This window comes from Oncorhynchus keta, unplaced genomic scaffold (genome assembly GCF_023373465.1).
Source record: "Oncorhynchus keta strain PuntledgeMale-10-30-2019 unplaced genomic scaffold, Oket_V2 Un_scaffold_14384_pilon_pilon, whole genome shotgun sequence".
NCBI classification, from domain to species: Eukaryota; Metazoa; Chordata; class Actinopteri; order Salmoniformes; family Salmonidae; genus Oncorhynchus; species Oncorhynchus keta.
Genome location: NW_026290787.1, coordinates 1,051,404 through 1,077,196, shown reverse-complemented (window position 1 = coordinate 1,077,196; position 25,793 = coordinate 1,051,404). Strand labels below are relative to the sequence as shown.

Genomic DNA, 25,793 nt, shown 5'->3' with positions numbered 1-25,793 from the left:
AATCAAATCAAATCAAATTTATTTATATAGCCCTTCGTACATCAGCTGATATCTCAAAGTGCTGTACAGAAACCCAGCCTAAAACCCCAAACAGCAAACAATGCAGGTGTAAAAGCACGGTGGCTAGGAAAAACTCCCTAGAAAGGCCAAAACCTAGGAAGAAACCTAGAGAGGAACCGGGCTATGTGGGGTGGCCAGTCCTCTTCTGGCTGTGCCGGGTAGAGATTATAACAGAACATGACCAAGATGTTCAAATGTTCATAAATGACCAGCATGGTCGAATAATAATAAGGCAGAACAGTTGAAACTGGAGCAGAAGCACAGTCAGGTGGACTGGGGACAGCAAGGAGCCTCTATTACTACACTATAGATACAGACCAGTCTATTACTACACTATAGATACAGACCAGTCTATTACTACACTATAGATACAGACCAGTCTATTACTACACTATAGACACAGACCAGTCTATTACTACACTATAGATACAGACCAGTCCATTACTACACTATAGATACAGACCAGTCTATTACTACACTATAGAAACAGACCAGTCTATTACTACACTATAGATACAGACCAGTCTATTACTACACTATAGATACAGACCAGTCTATTACTACACTATAGATACAGACCAGTCTATTACTACACTATAGACACAGACCAGTCTATTACTACACTATAGATACAGACCAGTCTATTACTACACTATAGATACAGACCAGTCTATTACTACACTATAGATACAGACCAGTCTATTACTACACTATAGATACAGACCAGTCTATTACTACACTATAGATACAGACCAGTCTATTACTACACTATAGATACAGACCAGTCTATTACTACACTATAGATACAGACCAGTCTATTACTACACTATAGATACAGACCAGTCTATTACTACACTATAGACACAGACCAGTCTATTACTACACTATAGATACAGACCAGTCAATTACTACACTATAGATACAGACCAGTCTATTACTACACTATAGATACAGACCAGTCTATTACTACACTATAGATACAGACCAGTCTATTACTACACTATAGACACAGACCAGTCTATTACTACACTATAGATACAGACCAGTCCATTACTACACTATAGACACAGACCAGTCTATTACTACACTATAGATACAGACCAGTCCATTACTACACTATAGATACAGACCAGTCTATTACTACACTATAGACACAGACCAGTCTATTACTACACTATAGATACAGACCAGTCTATTACTACACCATAGACACAGACCAGTCTATTACTACACTATAGATACAGACCAGTCTATTACTACACTATAGACACAGACCAGTCTATTACTACTCTATAGACACAGACCAGTCTATTACTACACTATAGACACAGACCAGTCTATTACTACACTATAGATACAGACCAGTCCATTACTACACTATAGATACAGACCAGTCTATTACTACACTATAGACACAGACCAGTCTATTACTACTCTATAGACACAGACCAGTCTATTACTACACTATAGACACAGACCAGTCTATTACTACACTATAGACACAGACCAGTTCATTACTACACTATAGATACAGACCAGTCCATTACTACACTATAGATGATACAGACCAGTCTATTACTACACTATAGATACAGACCAGTCCATTACTACACTATAGATACAGACCAGTCTATTACTACACTATAGATACAGACCAGTCTATTACTACACTATAGATACAGACCAGTCCATTACTACACTATAGATACAGACCAATCTATTACTACACTATAGATGATACAGACCAGTCTATTACTACACTATAGATACAGACCAGTCTATTACTACACTATAGATACAGACCAGTCCATTACTACACTATAGATACAGACCAGTCCATTACTACACTATAGATACAGACCAGTCTATTACTACACTATAGATACAGACCAGTCTATTACTACACTATAGATACAGACCAGTCCATTACTACACTATAGATACAGACCAGTCTATTACTACACTATAGATACAGACCAGTCCATTACTACACTATAGATGATACAGACCAGTATATTACTACACTATAGATACACACCAGTCTATTACTACACTATAGATACAGACCAGTCCATTACTACACTATAGATGATACAGACCAGTCTATTACTACACTATAGATACAGACCAGTCCATTACTACACTATAGATGATGCAGACCAGTCTATTACTACACTATAGATACAGACCAGTCCATTACTACACTATAGATGATACAGACCAGTCTATTACTACACTATAGATACAGACCAGTCCATTACTACACTATAGATGATACAGACCAGTCTATTACTACACTATAGATACAGACCAGTCTATTACTACACTATAGATACAGACCAGTCCATTACTACACTATAGATACAGACCAGTCTATTACTACACTATAGATACAGACCAGTCTATTACTACACTATAGATACAGACCAGTCCATTACTACACTATAGATACAGACCAGTCCATTACTACACTATAGATACAGACCAGTCTATTACTACACTATAGATACAGACCAGTCTATTACTACACTATAGATACAGACCAGTCCATTACTACACTATAGATACAGACCAGTCTATTACTACACTATAGATACAGACCAGTCCATTACTACACTATAGATGATACAGACCTGTATATTACTACACTATAGATACACACCAGTCTATTACTACACTATAGATACAGACCAGTCCATTACTACACTATAGATGATACAGACCAGTCTATTACTACACTATAGATACAGACCAGTCCATTACTACACTATATATTATACAGACCAGTCCATTACTACACTATAGATGATACAGACCAGTCTATTACTACACTATAGATACAGACCAGTTCATTACTACACTATAGATACAGACCAGTTCATTACTACACTATAGATACAGACCAGTCCATTACTACACTATAGATACAGACCAGTTCATTACTACACTATAGATACAGACCAGTTCATTACTACACTATAGATACAGACCAGTTCATTACTACACTATAGATACAGACCAGTCTATTACTACACTATAGATACAGACCAGTTCATTACTACACTATAGATACAGACCAGTCTATTACTACACTATAGATACAGACCAGTCCATTACTACACTATAGATGATACAGACCAGTCCATTACTACACTATAGATACAGACCAGTCCATTACTACACTATAGATGATACAGACCAGTCTATTACTACACTATAGATACAGACCAGTCTATTACTACACTATAGATACAGACCAGTCCATTACTACACTATAGATACAGACCAGTCCATTACTACACTATAGATACAGACCAGTCCATTACTACACTATAGATACAGACCAATCTATTACTACACTATAGATGATACAGACCAGTCTATTACTACACTATAGATACAGACCAGTCTATTACTACACTATAGATACAGACCAGTCCATTACTACACTATAGATACAGACCAGTCCATTACTACACTATAGATACAGACCAGTCTATTACTACACTATAGATACAGACCAGTCTATTACTACACTATAGATACAGACCATTCCATTACTACACTATAGATGATACAGACCAGTCTATTACTACACTATAGATACAGACCAGTCCATTACTACACTATAGATGATACAGACCAGTCTATTACTACACTATAGATACAGACCAGTCCATTACTACACTATAGATGATACAGACCAGTCCATTACTACACTATAGATGATACAGACCAGTCTATTACTACACTATAGATACAGACCAGTTCATTACTACACTATAGATACAGACCAGTCCATTACTACACTATAGATACAGACCAGTTCATTACTACACTATAGATACAGACCAGTTCATTACTACACTATAGATACAGACCAGTTCATTACTACACTATAGATACAGAACAGTCTATTACTACACTATAGATACAGACCAGTTCATTACTAGACTATAGATACAGACCAGTCTATTACTACACTATAAATACAGACCAGTCCATTACTACACTATAGATGATACAGACCAGTCCATTACTACACTACAGATGATACAGACCAGTCTATTACTACATTATAGATACAGACCAGTTCATTACTACACTATAGATACAGACCAGTTCATTACTACACTATAGATACAGACCAGTTCATTACTACACTATAGATACAGAACAGTCTATTACTACACTATAGATACAGACCAGTTCATTACTAGACTATAGATACAGACCAGTCTATTACTACACTATAGATACAGACCAGTCCATTACTACACTATAGATACAGACCAATCTATTACTACACTATAGATGATACAGACCAGTCTATTACCACACTATAGATACAGACCAGTCTATTACTACACTATAGATACAGACCAGTCCATTACTACACTATAGATACAGACCAGTCCATTACTACACTATAGATACAGACCAGTCTATTACTACACTATAGATACAGACCAGTCTATTACTACACTATAGATACAGACCAGTCCATTACTACACTATAGATGATACAGACCAGTCCATTACTACACTATAGATACACACCAGTCTATTACTACACTATAGATACAGACCAGTCCATTACTACACTATAGATGATACAGACCAGTCTATTACTACACTATAGATACAGACCAGTCCATTACTACACTATAGATGATACAGACCAGTCCATTACTACACTATAGATGATACAGACCAGTCTATTACTACACTATAGATACAGACCAGTCTATTACTACACTATAGATACAGACCAGTCCATTACTACACTATAGATACAGACCAGTCCATTACTACACTATAGATACAGACCAGTCTATTACTACACTATAGATACAGACCAGTCTATTACTACACTATAGATACAGACCATTCCATTACTACACTATAGATGATACAGACCAGTCTATTACTACACTATAGATACAGACCAGTCCATTACTACACTATAGATGATACAGACCAGTCTATTACTACACTATAGATACAGACCAGTCCATTACTACACTATAGATGATACAGACCAGTCCATTACTACACTATAGATGATACAGACCAGTCTATTACTACACTATAGATACAGACCAGTTCATTACTACACTATAGATACAGACCAGTCCATTACTACACTATAGATACAGACCAGTTCATTACTACACTATAGATACAGACCAGTTCATTACTACACTATAGATACAGACCAGTTCATTACTACACTATAGATACAGAACAGTCTATTACTACACTATAGATACAGACCAGTTCATTACTAGACTATAGATACAGACCAGTCTATTACTACACTATAAATACAGACCAGTCCATTACTACACTATAGATGATACAGACCAGTCCATTACTACACTACAGATGATACAGACCAGTCTATTACTACATTATAGATACAGACCAGTTCATTACTACACTATAGATACAGACCAGTTCATTACTACACTATAGATACAGACCAGTTCATTACTACACTATAGATACAGAACAGTCTATTACTACACTATAGATACAGACCAGTTCATTACTAGACTATAGATACAGACCAGTCTATTACTACACTATAGATACAGACCAGTCCATTACTACACTATAGATACAGACCAATCTATTACTACACTATAGATGATACAGACCAGTCTATTACTACACTATAGATACAGACCAGTCTATTACTACACTATAGATACAGACCAGTCCATTACTACACTATAGATACAGACCAGTCCATTACTACACTATAGATACAGACCAGTCTATTACTACACTATAGATACAGACCAGTCTATTACTACACTATAGATACAGACCAGTCCATTACTACACTATAGATGATACAGACCAGTCCATTACTACACTATAGATACACACCAGTCTATTACTACACTATAGATACAGACCAGTCCATTACTACACTATAGATGATACAGACCAGTCTATTACTACACTATAGATACAGACCAGTCCATTACTACACTATAGATGATACAGACCAGTCCATTACTACACTATAGATGATACAGACCAGTCTATTACTACACTATAGATACAGACCAGTTCATTACTACACTATAGATACAGACCAGTCCATTACTACACTATAGATACAGACCAGTTCATTACTACACTATAGATACAGACCAGTTCATTACTACACTATAGATACAGAACAGTTCATTACTACACTATAGATACAGAACAGTCTATTACTACACTATAGATACAGACCAGTTCATTACTAGACTATAGATACAGACCAGTCTATTACTACACTATAGATACAGACCAGTCCATTACTACACTATAGATGATACAGACCAGTCCATTACTACACTACAGATGATACAGACCAGTCTATTACTACATTATAGATACAGACCAGTTCATTACTACACTATAGATACAGACCAGTTCATTACTACACTATAGATACAGACCAGTTCATTACTACACTATAGATACAGAACAGTCTATTACTACACTATAGATACAGACCAGTTCATTACTAGACTATAGATACAGACCAGTCTATTACTACACTATAGATACAGACCAGTCCATTACTACACTATAGATACAGACCAATCTATTACTACACTATAGATGATACAGACCAGTCTATTACTACACTATAGATACAGACCAGTCTATTACTACACTATAGATACAGACCAGTCCATTACTACACTATAGATACAGACCAGTCCATTACTACACTATAGATACAGACCAGTCTATTACTACACTATAGATACAGACCAGTCTATTACTACACTATAGATACAGACCAGTCCATTACTACACTATAGATGATACAGACCAGTCCATTACTACACTATAGATACACACCAGTCTATTACTACACTATAGATACAGACCAGTCCATTACTACACTATAGATGATACAGACCAGTCTATTACTACACTATAGATACAGACCAGTCCATTACTACACTATAGATGATACAGACCAGTCCATTACTACACTATAGATGATACAGACCAGTCTATTACTACACTATAGATACAGACCAGTTCATTACTACACTATAGATACAGACCAGTCCATTACTACATTATAGATACAGACCAGTTCATTACTACACTATAGATACAGACCAGTTCATTACTACACTATAGATACAGACCAGTCCATTACTACACTATAGATGATACAGACCAGTCCATTACTACACTATAGATACACACCAGTCTATTACTACACTATAGATACAGACCAGTCCATTACTACACTATAGATGATACAGACCAGTCTATTACTACACTATAGATACAGACCAGTCCATTACTACACTATAGATGATACAGACCAGTCCATTACTACACTATAGATGATACAGACCAGTCTATTACTACACTATAGATACAGACCAGTTCATTACTACACTATAGATACAGACCAGTCCATTACTACATTATAGATACAGACCAGTTCATTACTACACTATAGATGATACAGACCAGTCCATTACTACACTATAGATACACACCAGTCTATTACTACACTATAGATACAGACCAGTCCATTACTACACTATAGATGATACAGACCAGTCTATTACTACACTATAGATACAGACCAGTCCATTACTACACTATAGATGATACAGACCAGTCCATTACTACACTATAGATGATACAGACCAGTCTATTACTACACTATAGATACAGACCAGTTCATTACTACACTATAGATACAGACCAGTCCATTACTACATTATAGATACAGACCAGTTCATTACTACACTATAGATACAGACCAGTTCATTACTACACTATAGATACAGACCAGTTCATTACTACACTATAGATACAGAACAGTCTATTACTACACTATAGATACAGACCAGTTCATTACTAGACTATAGATACAGACCAGTCTATTACTACACTATAGATACAGACCAGTCCATTACTACACTATAGATGATACAGACCAGTCCATTACTACACTACAGATGATACAGACCAGTCTATTACTACATTATAGATACAGACCAGTTCATTACTACACTATAGATACAGACCAGTTCATTACTACACTATAGATACAGACCAGTTCATTACTACACTATATATACAGAACAGTCTATTACTACACTATAGATACAGACCAGTTCATTACTAGACTATAGATACAGACCAGTCTATTACTACACTATAGATACAGACCAGTCCATTACTACACTATAGATGATACAGACCAGTCCATTACTACACTACAGATACAGACCAGTCCATTACTACACTATAGATGATACAGACCAGTCTATTACTACACTATAGATACAGACCAGTCTATTACTACACTATAGATACAGACCAGTCCATTACTACACTATAGATACAGACCAGTCCATTACTACACTATAGATACAGACCAGTCTATTACTACACTATAGATACAGACCAGTCTATTACTACACTATAGACACAGACCAGTCCATTACTACACTATAGATGATACAGACCAGTCTATTACTACACTATAGATACAGACCAGTCCATTACTACACTATAGATGATACAGACCAGTCTATTACTACACTATAGATACAGACCAGTCTATTACTACACTATAGATACAGACCAGTCCATTACTACACTATAGATACAGACCAGTCTATTACTACACTATAGATACAGACCAGTCTATTACTACACTATAGATACAGACCAGTCCATTACTACACTATAGATACAGACCAGTCCATTACTACACTATAGATACAGACCAGTCTATTACTACACTATAGATACAGACCAGTCTATTACTACACTATAGACACAGACCAGTCCATTACTACACTATAGATGATACAGACCAGTCTATTACTACACTATAGATACAGACCAGTCCATTACTACACTATAGATGATACAGACCAGTCTATTACTACACTATAGATACAGACCAGTCTATTACTACACTATAGATACAGACCAGTCCATTACTACACTATAGATACAGACCAGTCTATTACTACACTATAGATACAGACCAGTCCATTACTACACTATAGATACAGACCAGTCCATTACTACACTATAGATACAGACCAGTCCATTACTACACTATAGATACAGACCAGTCTATTACTACACTATAGATACAGACCAGTCTATTACTACACTATAGATACAGACCAGTCCATTACTACACTATAGATACAGACCAGTTCATTACTACACTATAGATACAGACCAGTTCATTACTACACTATAGATACAGACCAGTTCATTACTACACTATAGATACAGACCAGTCTATTACTACACTATAGATACAGACCAGTTCATTACTACACTATAGATACAGAACAGTCTATTACTACACTATAGATACAGAACAATCTATTACTACACTATAGATACAGACCAGTCTATTACTACACTATAGATACAGACCAGTCTATTACTACACTATAGATACAGACCAGTCTATTACTACACTATAGATACAGACCAGTCCATTACTACACTATAGATACAGACCAGTCCATTACTACACTATAGACACAGACCAGTCCATTACTACACTATAGATGATACAGACCAGTCTATTACTACACTATAGATGATACAGACCAGTCCATTACTACACGATAGATACAGACCAGTCCATTACTACACTTTAGATGATACAGACCAGTCTATTACTACACTATAGATACAGACCAGTCCATTACTACACTATAGATACAGACCAGTCTATTACTACACTATAGATACAGACCAGTCTATTACTACACTATAGATACAGACCAATCTATTACTACACTATAGATACAGACCAGTCTATTACTACACTATAGATACAGACCAGTCTATTACTACACTATAGATACAGACCAGTCTATTACTACACTATAGAGGATACAGACCAGTCTATTACTACACTATAGATGATACAGACCAGTCTATTACTACACTATAGATACAGACCAGTCTATTACTACACGATAGACAAAGACCAGTCCATTACTACACTATAGATACAGACCAGTCTATTACTACACTATAGATACAGACCAGTCCATTACTACACTATAGATACAGACCAGTTCATTACTACACTATAGATACAGACCAGTTCATTACTACACTATAGATACAGACCAGTTCATTACTACACTATAGATACAGACCAGTCTATTACTACACTATAGATACAGACCAGTTCATTACTACACTATAGATACAGAACAGTCTATTACTACACTATAGATACAGACCAGTCCATTACTACACTATAGATGATACAGACCAGTCCATTACTACACTATAGATACAGACCAGTCCATTACTACACTATAGATACAGACCAGTCCATTACTACACTATAGATACAGACCAGTCTATTACTACACTATAGATACAGACCAGTCTATTACTACACTATAGATACAGACCAGTCCATTACTACACTATAGATACAGACCAGTTCATTACTACACTATAGATACAGACCAGTTCATTACTACACTATAGATACAGACCAGTTCATTACTACACTATAGATACAGACCAGTCCATTACTACACTATAGATACAGACCAGTCTATTACTACACTATAGATACAGACCAGTCTATTACTACACTATAGATACAGACCAGTCCATTACTACACTATAGATACAGACCAGTTCATTACTACACTATAGATACAGACCAGTTCATTACTACACTATAGATACAGACCAGTTCATTACTACACTATAGATACAGACCAGTCTATTACTACACTATAGATACAGACCAGTTCATTACTACACTATAGATACAGAACAGTCTATTACTACACTATAGATACAGAACAATCTATTACTACACTATAGATACAGACCAGTCTATTACTACACTATAGATACAGACCAGTCTATTACTACACTATAGATACAGACCAGTCTATTACTACACTATAGATACAGACCAGTCCATTACTACACTATAGATACAGACCAGTCCATTACTACACTATAGACACAGACCAGTCCATTACTACACTATAGATGATACAGACCAGTCTATTACTACACTATAGATGATACAGACCAGTCCATTACTACACGATAGATACAGACCAGTCCATTACTACACTTTAGATGATACAGACCAGTCTATTACTACACTATAGATACAGACCAGTCCATTACTACACTATAGATACAGACCAGTCTATTACTACACTATAGATACAGACCAGTCTATTACTACACTATAGATACAGACCAATCTATTACTACACTATAGATACAGACCAGTCTATTACTACACTATAGATACAGACCAGTCTATTACTACACTATAGATACAGACCAGTCTATTACTACACTATAGAGGATACAGACCAGTCTATTACTACACTATAGATGATACAGACCAGTCTATTACTACACTATAGATACAGACCAGTCTATTACTACACGATAGACAAAGACCAGTCCATTACTACACTATAGATACAGACCAGTCTATTACTACACTATAGATACAGACCAGTCCATTACTACACTATAGATACAGACCAGTCCATTACTACACTATAGACACAGACCAGTCCATTACTACACTATAGATGATACAGACCAGTCTATTACTACACTACAGATGATACAGACCAGTCCATTACTACACGATAGATACAGACCAGTCCATTACTACACTTTAGATGATACAGACCAGTCTATTACTACACTATAGATACAGACCAGTCCATTACTACACTATAGATACAGACCAGTCTATTACTACACTATAGATACAGACCAGTCTATTACTACACTATAGATACAGACCAATCTATTACTACACTATAGATACAGACCAGTCTATTACTACACTATAGATACAGACCAGTCTATTACTACACTATAGATACAGACCAGTCTATTACTACACTATAGAGGATACAGACCAGTCTATTACTACACTATAGATGATACAGACCAGTCTATTACTACACTATAGATACAGACCAGTCTATTACTACACGATAGACAAAGACCAGTCCATTACTACACTATAGATACAGACCAGTCTATTACTACACTTTAGATACAGACCAGTCCATTACTACACTATAGATACAGACCAGTTCATTACTACACTATAGATACAGACCAGTTCATTACTACACTATAGATACAGACCAGTTCATTACTACACTATAGATACAGACCAGTCTATTACTACACTATAGATACAGACCAGTTCATTACTACACTATAGATACAGAACAGTCTATTACTACACTATAGATACAGACCAGTCCATTACTACACTATAGATGATACAGACCAGTCCATTACTACACTATAGATACAGACCAGTCCATTACTACACTATAGATGATACAGACCAGTCTATTACTACACTATAGATACAGACCAGTCTATTACTACACTATAGATACAGACCAGTCCATTACTACACTATAGATACAGACCAGTCCATTACTACACTATAGATACAGACCAGTCCATTACTACACTATAGATGATACAGACCAGTCTATTACTACACTATAGATACAGACCAGTCTATTACTACACTATAGACACAGACCAGTCCATTACTACACTATAGATGATACAGACCAGTCTATTACTACACTATAGATACAGACCAGTCCATTACTACACTATAGATGATACAGACCAGTCTATTACTACACTATAGATACAGACCAGTCTATTACTACACTATAGATACAGACCAGTCCATTACTACACTATAGATACAGAACAGTCTATTACTACACTATAGATACAGACCAGTCCATTACTAAACTATAGATGATACAGACCAGTCCATTACTACACTATAGATACAGACCAGTCCATTACTACACTATAGATGATACAGACCAGTCTATTACTACACTATAGATACAGACCAGTCTATTACTACACTATAGATACAGACCAGTCCATTACTACACTATAGATACAGACCAGTCCATTACTACACTATAGATACAGACCAGTCCATTACTACACTATAGATGATACAGACCAGTCTATTACTACACTATAGATACAGACCAGTCTATTACTACACTATAGACACAGACCAGTCCATTACTACACTATAGATGATACAGACCAGTCTATTACTACACTATAGATACAGACCAGTCTATTACTACACTATAGATACAGACCAGTCCATTACTACACTATAGATACAGACCAGTCTATTACTACACTATAGATACAGACCAGTCTATTACTACACTATAGATACAGACCAGTCCATTACTACACTATAGATACAGACCAGTCCATTACTACACTATAGACACAGACCAGTCCATTACTACACTATAGATGATACAGACCAGTCTATTACTACACTATAGATGATACAGACCAGTCCATTACTACACAATAGATACAGACCAGTCCATTACTACACTTTAGATGATACAGACCAGTCTATTACTACACTATAGATACAGACCAGTCCATTACTACACTATAGATACAGACCAGTCTATTACTACACTATAGATACAGACCAGTCTATTACTACACTATAGATACAGACCAATCTATTACTACACTATAGATACAGACCAGTCTATTACTACACTATAGATACAGACCAGTCTATTACTACACTATAGATACAGACCAGTCTATTACTACACTATAGAGGATACAGACCAGTCTATTACTACACTATAGATGATACAGACCAGTCTATTACTACACTATAGATACAGACCAGTCTATTACTACACGATAGACAAAGACCAGTCCATTACTACACTATAGATACAGACCAGTCTATTACTACACTATAGATACAGACCAGTCTATTACTACACTATAGATACAGACCAGTCTATTACTACACTATAGATGATACAGACCAGTCCATTACTACACGATAGATACAGACCAGTCCATTACTACACTATAGATACAGACCAGTCTACTTCTACACTATAGATACAGACCAGTCTATTACTACACTATAGATACAGACCAGTCTATTACTACACTATAGATACAGACCAGTCTATTACTACACTATAGATACAGACCAATCTATTACTACACTATAGATACAGACCAATCTATTACTACACTATAGATACAGACCAATCTATTACTACACTATAGATACAGACCAATCTATTACTACACTATAGATACAGACCAATCTATTACTACACTATAGATACAGACCAATCTATTACTACACTATAGATACAGACCAATCTATTACTACACTATAGATACAGACCAATCTATTACTACACTATAGATGATACAGACCAGTCTATTACTACACTATAGATACAGACCAGTCTATTACTACACTATAGATACAGACCAATCTATTACTACACTATAGATACAGACCAATCTATTACTACACTATAGATACAGACCAATCTATTACTACACTATAGATACAGACCAATCTATTACTACACTATAGATACAGACCAATCTATTACTACACTATAGATGATACAGACCAGTCCATTACTACACTATAGTTACAGACCAGTCCATTACTACACTATAGACACAGACCAGTCCATTACTACACTATAGATGATACAGACCAGTCCATTACTACACTATAGATGATACAGACCAGTCCATTACTACACTATGGATACAGACCAGTCCATTACTACACTATAGACACAAACCAGTCCATTACTACACTATAGAGGATACAGACCAGTCCATTACTACACTATAGATACAGACCAGTCCATTACTACACTATAGATACAGACCAGTCTATTACTACACTATAGAGGATACAGACCAGTCCATTACTACACTATAGATACAGACCAGTCCATTACTACAATATAGATACAGACCAGTCCATTACTACACTATAGATACAGACCAGTCCATTACTACACTATAGATACAGACCAGTCTATTACTACACTATAGATACAGACCACTCCATTACTACACTATAGATACAGTCCAGTCCATTACTACACTATAGATACAGACCAGTCCATTACTACACTATAGATACAGACCAGTCCATTACTACACTATAGATACAGACCAGTCCATTACTACACTATAGATACAGACCAGTCCATTACTACACTATAGATACAGACCAGTCCATTACTACACTATAGATACAGACCAATCTATTACTACACTATAGATACAGACCAATCTATTACTACACTATAGATACAGACCAATCTATTACTACACTATAGATACAGACCAATCTATTACTACACTATACATGATACAGACCAGTCCATTACTACACTATAGTTACAGACCAGTCCATTACTACACTATAGACACAGACCAGTCCATTACTACACCATAGATGATACAGACCAGTCCATTACTACACTATAGATGATACAGACCAGTCCATTACTACACTATAGATACAGACCAGTCCATTACTACACTATAGACACAAACCAGTCCATTACTACACTATAGACGATACAGACCAGTCCATTACTACACTATAGATACAGACCAGTCCATTACTACACTATAGATACAGACCAGTCTATTACTACACTATAGAGGATACAGACCAGTCCATTACTACACTATAGATACAGACCAGTCCATTACTACAATATAGATACAGACCAGTCCATTACTACACTATAGATACAGACCAGTCCATTACTACACTATAGATACAGACCAGTCCATTACTACACTATAGATACAGACCAGTCCATTACTACACTATAGATACAGACCAGTCCATTACTACACTATAGATACAGTCCAGTCCATTACTACACTATAGATACAGACCAGTCCATTACTACACTATAGATACAGACCAGTCCATTACTACACTATAGATACAGACCAGTCCATTACTACACTATAGATACAGACCAGTCCATTACTACACTATAGATACAGACCAGTCCATTACTACACTATAGATACAGACCAGTCCATTACTACACTATAGATACAGACCAGTCCATTACTACACTATAGATACAGACCAGTCCATTACTACACTATAGATACAGACCAGTCCATTACTACACTATAGATACAGACCAATCTATTACTACACTATAGATACAGACCAATCTATTACTACACTATAGATACAGACCAATCTATTACTACACTATACATGATACAGACCAGTCCATTACTACACTATAGTTACAGACCAGTCCATTACTACACTATAGACACAGACCAGTCCATTACTACACCATAGATGATACAGACCAGTCCATTACTACACTATAGATGATACAGACCAGTCCATTACTACACTATAGATACAGACCAGTCCATTACTACACTATAGACACAAACCAGTCCATTACTACACTATAGAGGATACAGACCAGTCCATTACTACACTATAGATACAGACCAGTCCATTACTACACTATAGATACAGACCAGTCTATTACTACACTATAGAGGATACAGACCAGTCCATTACTACACTATAGATACAGACCAGTCCATTACTACAATATAGATACAGACCAGTCCATTACTACACTATAGATACAGACCAGTCCATTACTACACTATAGATACAGACCAGTCCATTACTACACTATAGATACAGACCAGTCCATTACTACACTATAGATACAGACCTGTCCATTACTACACTATAGATACAGTCCAGTCCATTACTACACTATAGATACAGACCAGTCCATTACTACACTATAGATACAGACCAGTCCATTACTACACTATAGATACAGACCAGTCCATTACTACACTATAGATACAGACCAGTCCATTACTACACTATAGATACAGACCAGTCCATTACTACACTATAGATACAGACCAGTCCATTACTACACTATAGATACAGACCAGTCCATTACTACACTATAGATACAGACCAGTATATTACTACACTATAGATACAGACCAGTGCATTACTACACTATAGATGATACAGACCAGTCCATTACTACACTATAGAGGATACAGACCAGTCCATTACTACACTATAGATACAGACCAGTCCATTACTACACCATAGATACAGACCAGTCTATTACTACACTATAGAGGATACAGACCAGTCCATTACTACACTATAGATACAGACCAGTCCATTACTACACTATAGATGATACAGACCAGTCCATTACTACACTATAGATACAGACCAGTCCATTACTACACTATAGAGGATATAGACCAGTCCATTACTACACTATAGATACAGACCAGTCTATTACTACACTATAGATACATACCAGTCTATTACTACACTATAGAGGATACAGACCAGTCCATTACTACACTATAGATACAGACCAGTCCATTATTACACTATAGATACAGACCAGTCCATTACTACACTATAGATACAGACCAGTCCATTACTACACTATAGATACAGACCAGTCCATTACTACACTATAGATACAGACCAGTCTATTACTACACTATAGATACAGACCAGTCTATTACTACACTATAGATACAGACCAGTCCATTACTACACTATAGATACAGACCAGTCCATTACTACACTATAGATACAGACCAGTCCATTATTACACTATAGATACAGACCAGTCCATTACTACACGATAGATACAGACTAGTCCATTACTACACTATAGATACAGACCAGTCTATTACTACACTATAGATACAGACCAGTCCATTACTACACTATAGATACAGACCAGTCCATTACTACACTATAGATACAGACCAGTCCATTACTACACTATAGAGGATACAGACCAGTCCATTACTACACTATAGATACAGACCAGTCTATTACTACACTATAGATACACACCAGTCTATTACTACACTATAGAGGATACAGACCAGTCCATTACTACACTATAGATACAGACCAGTCTATTACTACACTATAGATACAGACCAGTCTATTACTACACTATAGAGGATACAGACCAGTCTATTACTACACTATAGAGGATACAGACCAGTCTATTACTACACTATAGAGGATACAGACCAGTCTATTACTACACTATAGATACAGACCAGTCCATTACTACACTATAGATACAGACCAGTCTATTACTACACTATAGAGGATACAGACCAGTCTATTACTACACTATAGAGGATACAGACCAGTCTATTATTACACTATAGATACAGACCAGTCTATTACTACACTCAATGAGGATACAGACCAGTCTATTACTACACTATAGAGGATACAGACCAGTCTATTACTACACTATAGATACAGACCAGTCTATTACTACACTATAGAGGATACAGACCATTCTATTACTACACTATAGAGGATACAGACCAGTCTATGACAACACTATAGAGGATACAGACCAGTCTATGACAACACTATAGATGATACAGACCAGTCTATTACTACACTATAGATACAGACCAGTCTATTACTACACTATAGAGGACACAGACCAGTCTATTACTACACTATAGAGGACACAGACCAGTGTATTACTACACTATAGATGATACAGACCAGTCCATTACTACACTATAGAGGACACAGACCAGTCCATTACTACACTATAGAGGACACAGACCAGTCACACTATAGAGGACACAGACCAGTGTATTACTACACTATAGATGATACAGACCAGTGTATTACTACACTATAGAGGATACAGACCAGTCTATGACAACACTATAGAGGATACAGACCAGTCTATGACAACACTATAGAGGATACAGACCAGTCTATGACAACACTATAGATGATACAGACCAGTCTATTACTACACTATAGATACAGACCAGTGTATTACTACACTATAGAGGATACAGACCAGTCTATGACAACACTATAGAGGATACAGACCAGTCTATGACAACACTATAGAGGATACAGACCAGTCTATGACAACACTATAGAGGATACAGACCAGTCTATGACAACACTATAGAGGATACAGACCAGTCTATGACAACACTATAGATGATACAGACCAGTCTATTACTACACTATAGATGATACAGACCAGTCCATTACTACACTATAGAGGACACAGACCAGTCTATTACTACACTATAGAGGACACAGACCAGTGTATTACTACACTATAGATGATACAGACCAGTCCATTACTACACTATAGAGGACACAGACCAGTCCATTACTACACTATAGAGGACACAGACCAGTCACACTATAGAGGACACAGACCAGTGTATTACTACACTATAGATGATACAGACCAGTGTATTACTACACTATAGAGGACACAGACCAGTCTATTACTACAATATAGAGGACACAGACCAGTCTATTACTACACTATAGATACAGACCAGTCTATTACTACACTATAGAGGATACAGACCAGTCTATTACTACACTATAGAGGATACAGACCAGTCTATGACAACACTATAGAGGATACAGACCAGTCTATGACAACACTATAGATGATACAGACCAGTCTATTACTACACTATAGATACAGACCAGTCTATTACTACACTCAATGAGGATACAGACCAGTCTATTACTACACTATAGAGGATACAGACCAGTCTATTACTACACTATAGATACAGACCAGTCTATTACTACACTATAGAGGATACAGACCAGTCTATGACAACACTATAGACGATACAGACCAGTCTATGACAACACTATAGATGATACAGACCAGTCTATTACTACACTATAGAGGATACAGACCAGTCCATTACTACACTATAGAGGATATTAGTAACATACAGACCAGTCTATTACTACACTATAGAGGATACAGACCAGTCGATTACTACACTATAGAGGATATTAGTAACACACAGACCAGTCTATTACAACACTATAGATGATACAGACCAGTCTATTACTACACTATAGAGAATACAGACCAGTCCATTACTACACTATAGAGGATACAGACCAGTCAATTACTACACTATAGAGGATACAGACCAGTCTATTACTACACTATAGAGGATATTAGTAACACACAGACCAGTCTATTACTACACTATAGAGGATATTAGTAACACACAGACCAGTCTATTACTACACTATAGAGGATACAGACCAGTCCATTACTACACTATAGAGGATACAGACCAGTCTATTACTACACTATAGAGGATATTAGTAATACACAGACCAGTCTATTACTACACTATAGAGGATATTAGTAACACACAGAACAGTCTATTACTACACTATAGAGGACACAGAACAGTCTATTACTACACTATAGATGATACAGACCAGTCCATTACTACACTATAGAGGACACAGACCAGTCTATTACTACACTATAGAGGACACAGACCAGTGTATTACTACACTATAGATGATACAGACCAGTCCATTACTACACTATAGAGGACACAGACCAGTCCATTACTACACTATAGAGGACACAGACCAGTCACACTATAGAGGACACAGACCAGTGTATTACTACACTATAGAGGACACAGACCAGTGTATTACTACACTATAGAGGATATTGGGTTTGACCTTATGTTATATGTGTTGAATTTGTCAGCCAACGCAGACCCAATAGGGTTTCAGACTCAATAGCGCTTCAGACTCAATAGGGTTTCAGACTCAATAGTGCTTCAGACTCAATAGGGCTTCAGACTGTTGGGCTTCAGACTTAATAGTGCTTCAGACTCAATAATGGTTCAGACTCTATTGGGCTTCAGACTCAATAGGGCTTTAGACTTAATAGGGCATCGGACTCAATAGGGCTTCAGACTCAATAGGGCTTTAGACTCAATAGGGCTTTAGACTTAATAGGGCATCGGACTCAATAGGGCTTCAGACTCAATAGGGCTTTAGACTCAATAGGGCTTCAGACTTAATAGGGCATCGGACTCAATAGGGCTTCAGACTCAATAGGGCTTCAGAGTCAATAGGCATTCAGAGTCAATATGGCTTCAGACTCTATTGGGTTTCAGAGTCAATAGGGCTTCAGAGTTTCAATGGTCTGTTTCTCCTGGTCAGGTCACATGGCTGAAGAGTGTCGTGGAAGATTCCAAATTTGTTGGTAACATTTGTACTATGTTTTATATTCATCAAATGTGTGTAAGTTAATTCTCATCAGAATGGTATTTTTGTATAATACTGTGGCGGGGTTGCAGTTATCTGTTCTATGTCAAAACTAAGTTGCATGGGCCGCAGAGAGGGGGGAGGTCAAAGTGTCATCATGTGTAAACATATCTTTTACTCCCTACCTTTCCCAGTGGGGAAAGGAGGGTTGCAGTGTCTGGAATCATTCTATGCTCCCTCTAATGTTGCTTTTATCTTAACCTATAGCCTCACTCTCCTCTCCGTGAGCTTGTCCAGGTTTGGTTGTATTTTGAGTTGGTTGTATCTAAATGACAATTTGATATATGCCTGTTGATTTGGAAGATTGGTTTATGGTTCTGGGGTTTGGGAAAGGAGACAAAGCTGAACGATGAATTATGTCTATGCTGTCTGACTCATGTGTGATCTTTGCTATAAAGGATCCCATTTTGCCATTGTGTGGGGACTCTCAACTTTTCATTAGAGATACTGAACTGTTGAAAGTCAAAATGCTATAGAGCTGATATAATTAAAGATGGACTTTTATAAACTCTGACTTGTGTGTGTGGTTTGCTCCCATGATTTGGTAAATAGAGGAAATTTCCACGACAAGAGGTCCAGTATTTTAGCTCTCTCTGCATAGCAGAACAGCAGGAAGTAACATGACACCTGTGTCACTCTGACTGACCTTACTGCCAGCTTCCACTCCTCTGGGTACATCATATTACAATCCAGACTCTTTTGCCAAACAATGTCACTGTGTTCACTGTGACTCGGCTGAGGTAGGAAACTGAATGCTTCCCTAGGCACAAAATGGCTCCGACCCATCCTTTATCCACACGGCAGCCAGGCACATGAAGAATATGATTGATGCTGAATTTGAAAGGATTAAACGGCGAGGAGAAAAGCCCAACATGGGAGGTGATAGCGGTAATGTTTTCCCCGTGCAGGAGAGCGAGGAGAGGAGCGGCTCCGGCCTTGACGCACTTCAACGAGACACAAAGCAGGAAATTTGCTGCGGCAACGAGCCAGAGGAAGTGGAATTAAGGGAGAGACACAAGAGAAGAGAGGGATTCCCTCTAGAGACAACATTCTCTCTCTCTCTCTCTCTCTCTCTCTCTCTCTCTCTCTCTCTCTCTCTCTCTCTCTCTCTCTCTCTCTCTCTCTCTCTCTCTCTCTCTCTCTCTCAGGTAAACTCATTAGAGAGGGGCTTAACCTCTCTTATTACCACAGGTAAAGGGATAATCCACAGACTGCCATATTTCAGATCATTGTACCTGCTGAAGGGGTGCTGTTAGACCAGGATGGGCTTCTGACAACACAGAGAGGAGAGGAGAGGAGAGGAGAGGAGAGGAGAGGAGGAGGAGGAGAGGGAGAGGAGGGGAGGGGAGGGGAGGAGAGGAGGGGAGAGGAGGGGAGAGGGAGGGGAGGGGGGAGGGGAGGGGGGGAGGGAGGGGAGGGGAGGAGAGGGAGAGGAGAGGAGAGGGGAGGGAGAGGAGGGGAGGGGAGGAGGGGAGGAGGGGAGGGGAGAGGAGAGGAGAGGAGAGGAGAGGAGAGGAGAGGAGAGGAGAGGAGAGGAGAGGAGAGGAGGGGAGAGGAGAGGAGAGGAGAGGAGGGGAGAGGAGAGGAGGGGAGGGGAGAGGAGGGGAGAGGAGAGGAGAGGAGGGGAGAGGAGAGGAGAGGAGGGGAGGGGAGGGGAGGGGAGAGGAGAGGAGAGGAGAGGAGGGGAGGGGAGAGGAGAGGAGAGGAGGGGAGAGGAGAGGAGAGAGGAGAGGAGAGGAGAGGAGAGGAGATGAAGCGAGGAAGAGGGGAGTAGAGAAGAGAAGAGAGGAGGAGAGGAGTGGGTAGGGGAGGGAGGGGACAATAAAAGAGATGTGAAGAGAGGAGAGGAGTGGGTAGGGGAGGGAGGGGACAATAAAAGAGATGTGAAGAGAGGAGAGGAGTGGGAAATAATAGGAGAGAACAGGAGGAATCCGAACCATTATAAAAAATCTGCAACGGCCCCTTTAAGAGAAAAACACATCTGAGTGGTTACTGTGTGAGGGAGTGAGAGAGAGAGAGAGAGAGAGAGAGAGAGAGAGAGAGAGAGAGAGAGAGGAGAGAGAGAGAGATAGAGGGAGAGAGATAGAGAGTAGGTATGGGTGAGATTCGGAGATAGAATAACCAGTGACTCCTTCCTCTCCCTCCTCTCCTTGCTCTCCCTCCTCTCCTTCCTCTCCTTCCTCTCCTTGCTCTCCCTCCTCTCCTTCCTCTCCCTCCTCTCCTTGCTCTCCCTCCTCTCCTTCCTCTGCTTCCTCTCCTTCCTCTCCTTCCTCTCCTTCCTCTCCCTCCTCTCCTTGCTCTCCCTCCTCTCCTTCCTCTGCTTCCTCTCCTTCCTCTCCCTCCTCTCCTTCCTCTCCCTCCTCTCCTTCCTCTCCCTCCTCTCCTTGCTCTCCCTCCTCTCCTTCCTCTGCTTCTTCTCCTTCCTCTCCTTCCTCTCCCTCCTCTCCTTCCTCTCCCTCCTCTCCTTGCTCTCCCTCCTCTCCTTCCTCTGCTTCCTCTCCTTCCTCTCCTTCCTCTCCTTCCTCTCCTTGCTCTCCCTCCTCTCCTTCCTCTCCCTCCTCTCCTTGCTCTCCCTCCTCTCCTTCCTCTGCTTCCTCTCCTTCCTCTCCCTCCTCTCCTTCCTCTCCCTCCTCTCCTTGCTCTCCCTCCTCTCCTTCCTCTGCTTCCTCTCCTTCCTCTCCTTCCTCTCCCTCCTCTCTTTCCTCTCCCTCCTCTCCTTCCTCTCCCTCCTCTCCTTGCTCTCCCTCCTCTCCTTCCTCTGCTTCCTCTCCTTCCTCTCCTTCCTCTCCCTCCTCTCCTTCCTCTCCCTCCTCTCATTCCTCTCCCTCCTCTCCTTGCTCTCCCTCCTCTCCTTCCTCTGCTTCCTCTCCTTCCTCTCCTTCCTCTCCCTCCTCTCCTTCCTCTCCCTCCTCTCCTTTCTCTCTGAGGTCCAATGAGGCGAACTTAAGAGGGCTGAGTAGGGGAAGTGTTTCCGTTATGTGTTTCACCACCCTCAGCATCTATCCCTCCCACTCTCTGACACACACATAGCGTACATCCATCCATAGCTGTGGCTGCATACTGGCAGGCCCACAGAGAGTGAGAGAACCTTTGAACTCGCTATTAAAAAAGTGTTCAGGGACTTTGAGCAGGAACCTCTGGGCTCCTTCCACATTGTTCTGAATAGAACGCAACCTACATCGTCGGCCGTGAAAGCTAAGAAACTGCAGGAGGAGTTGGGCCCATTAGCATTCCTACATAAGTTACGTTTATAATAAGACATAAGGTATTTGTTATCTTTATTTTAAGTCATTGCTCATCCCTAAGCGATGATCAAGTTCAACCTACTGCATGATTTAAATAAAGTCAAAGTTAAATCATATGCAGTATTAAATGATAATGGGGGTTACGTTCATTTCACAACTCGGCAAGCTCATGCATCTGTAAAGGGTGTGTGGTCGTTATGCAAGACAACCCCGGCAAACGAACTTAAAACCACTTTGAACCGAACCCGATCATTCTGGTGCTGTCAGTCAGACAGAGAAGAGAGAGGAGAAAAAAGGATTTTCCTGAATGGCTTGTGATGGTGATGAAGTAGAAGTCCTTGTGGCCAATGAAAGAAGAGCGTGAGGGGTGAGGGGGGAATACAATCCAGGGAAGGAGTAATCACCCAGTCCTGAGCGTTAAAGAGAAAGTATGTGTCTCTCCCTCGTCTCTCCTGGGAGCCACGGCCATGGGCAACACTATGTGGCTTATTGAAACTGATCCCTTTAAACAGAGAGCAAATTGAAAATCTCTTTCCCTCTCCTCTCTGCTCACTCGGGTGGCACAATTAAAGGAGACAATTGCTGTTTAGCATTAGGTTTAAGGCTCTGGCTCTCTTTTCTCTCCTCTGTGGCGCCTTGAAACCATCTATTACTTCAAAGCCCCCCACTTCTGTCCCAAAGCCTAACACAGTACAGGCCTGGTAATGACTTTCATAGACGTGTCTGATGCCTCAACCATCCAGGCAATGTGATTGGTGGAAAACGAAGGGCTGGGGGAGGAAAAGAGCAAAGCGAGGCAACCTTTCTCGGCTAATGACACTCTCCAGTCTCCACACAGCGTCCTTCAGACACCCCAAAAGTAATCTTGTTCACTGAATTCATTGTAGCCCTAGCCCTCCACTTGAAAGACTCATTAAGGGAAATCAAATGAATCCGCCAGACCAGATTGATGAATACTCCTCCTTAACTCATTCACTATTCAGCCACACAATTAGAATTTATTGCGGTTCAATTTAGAACCCTTAAGTTCTTATTTCTATCTCAAGATAGGATTTGTAGAAAAACACATTTTCCTACTTTTACAATGAAATGAAATCCCCTTTCGAGCAATGTCTCGAACAAAATATTATGTGAAGCCACATGAACCAAGACAGATAGAAGGTCTAATTGTCCTGAGTATTACCCTAGTCCCTTTTGGTGACACCCAAACAAGTTGTTTGTCATCTAGACCTACGCTCTTAGAAAAAAAGGTGCTACATAGATCCTAAAAGGGTTCTACCTGGAATTAAAAAGGGTTCTACATGGAACCAAAAAGGGTTTTCCTATGGGGACAGCTGAAGAACCCTTTTAGGACCCTTTTTTCT

General features: G+C 38.8%; 1 protein-coding gene across 3 annotated transcripts in view; it reads right to left on the bottom strand.

The window, feature by feature from the left end:
• Positions 1 to 25,793, bottom strand: part of LOC118379148 (interleukin-1 receptor accessory protein-like 1) — a 593,985-nt gene that overhangs the window by 14,312 nt on the left and 553,880 nt on the right. The window lies entirely within an intron of this gene.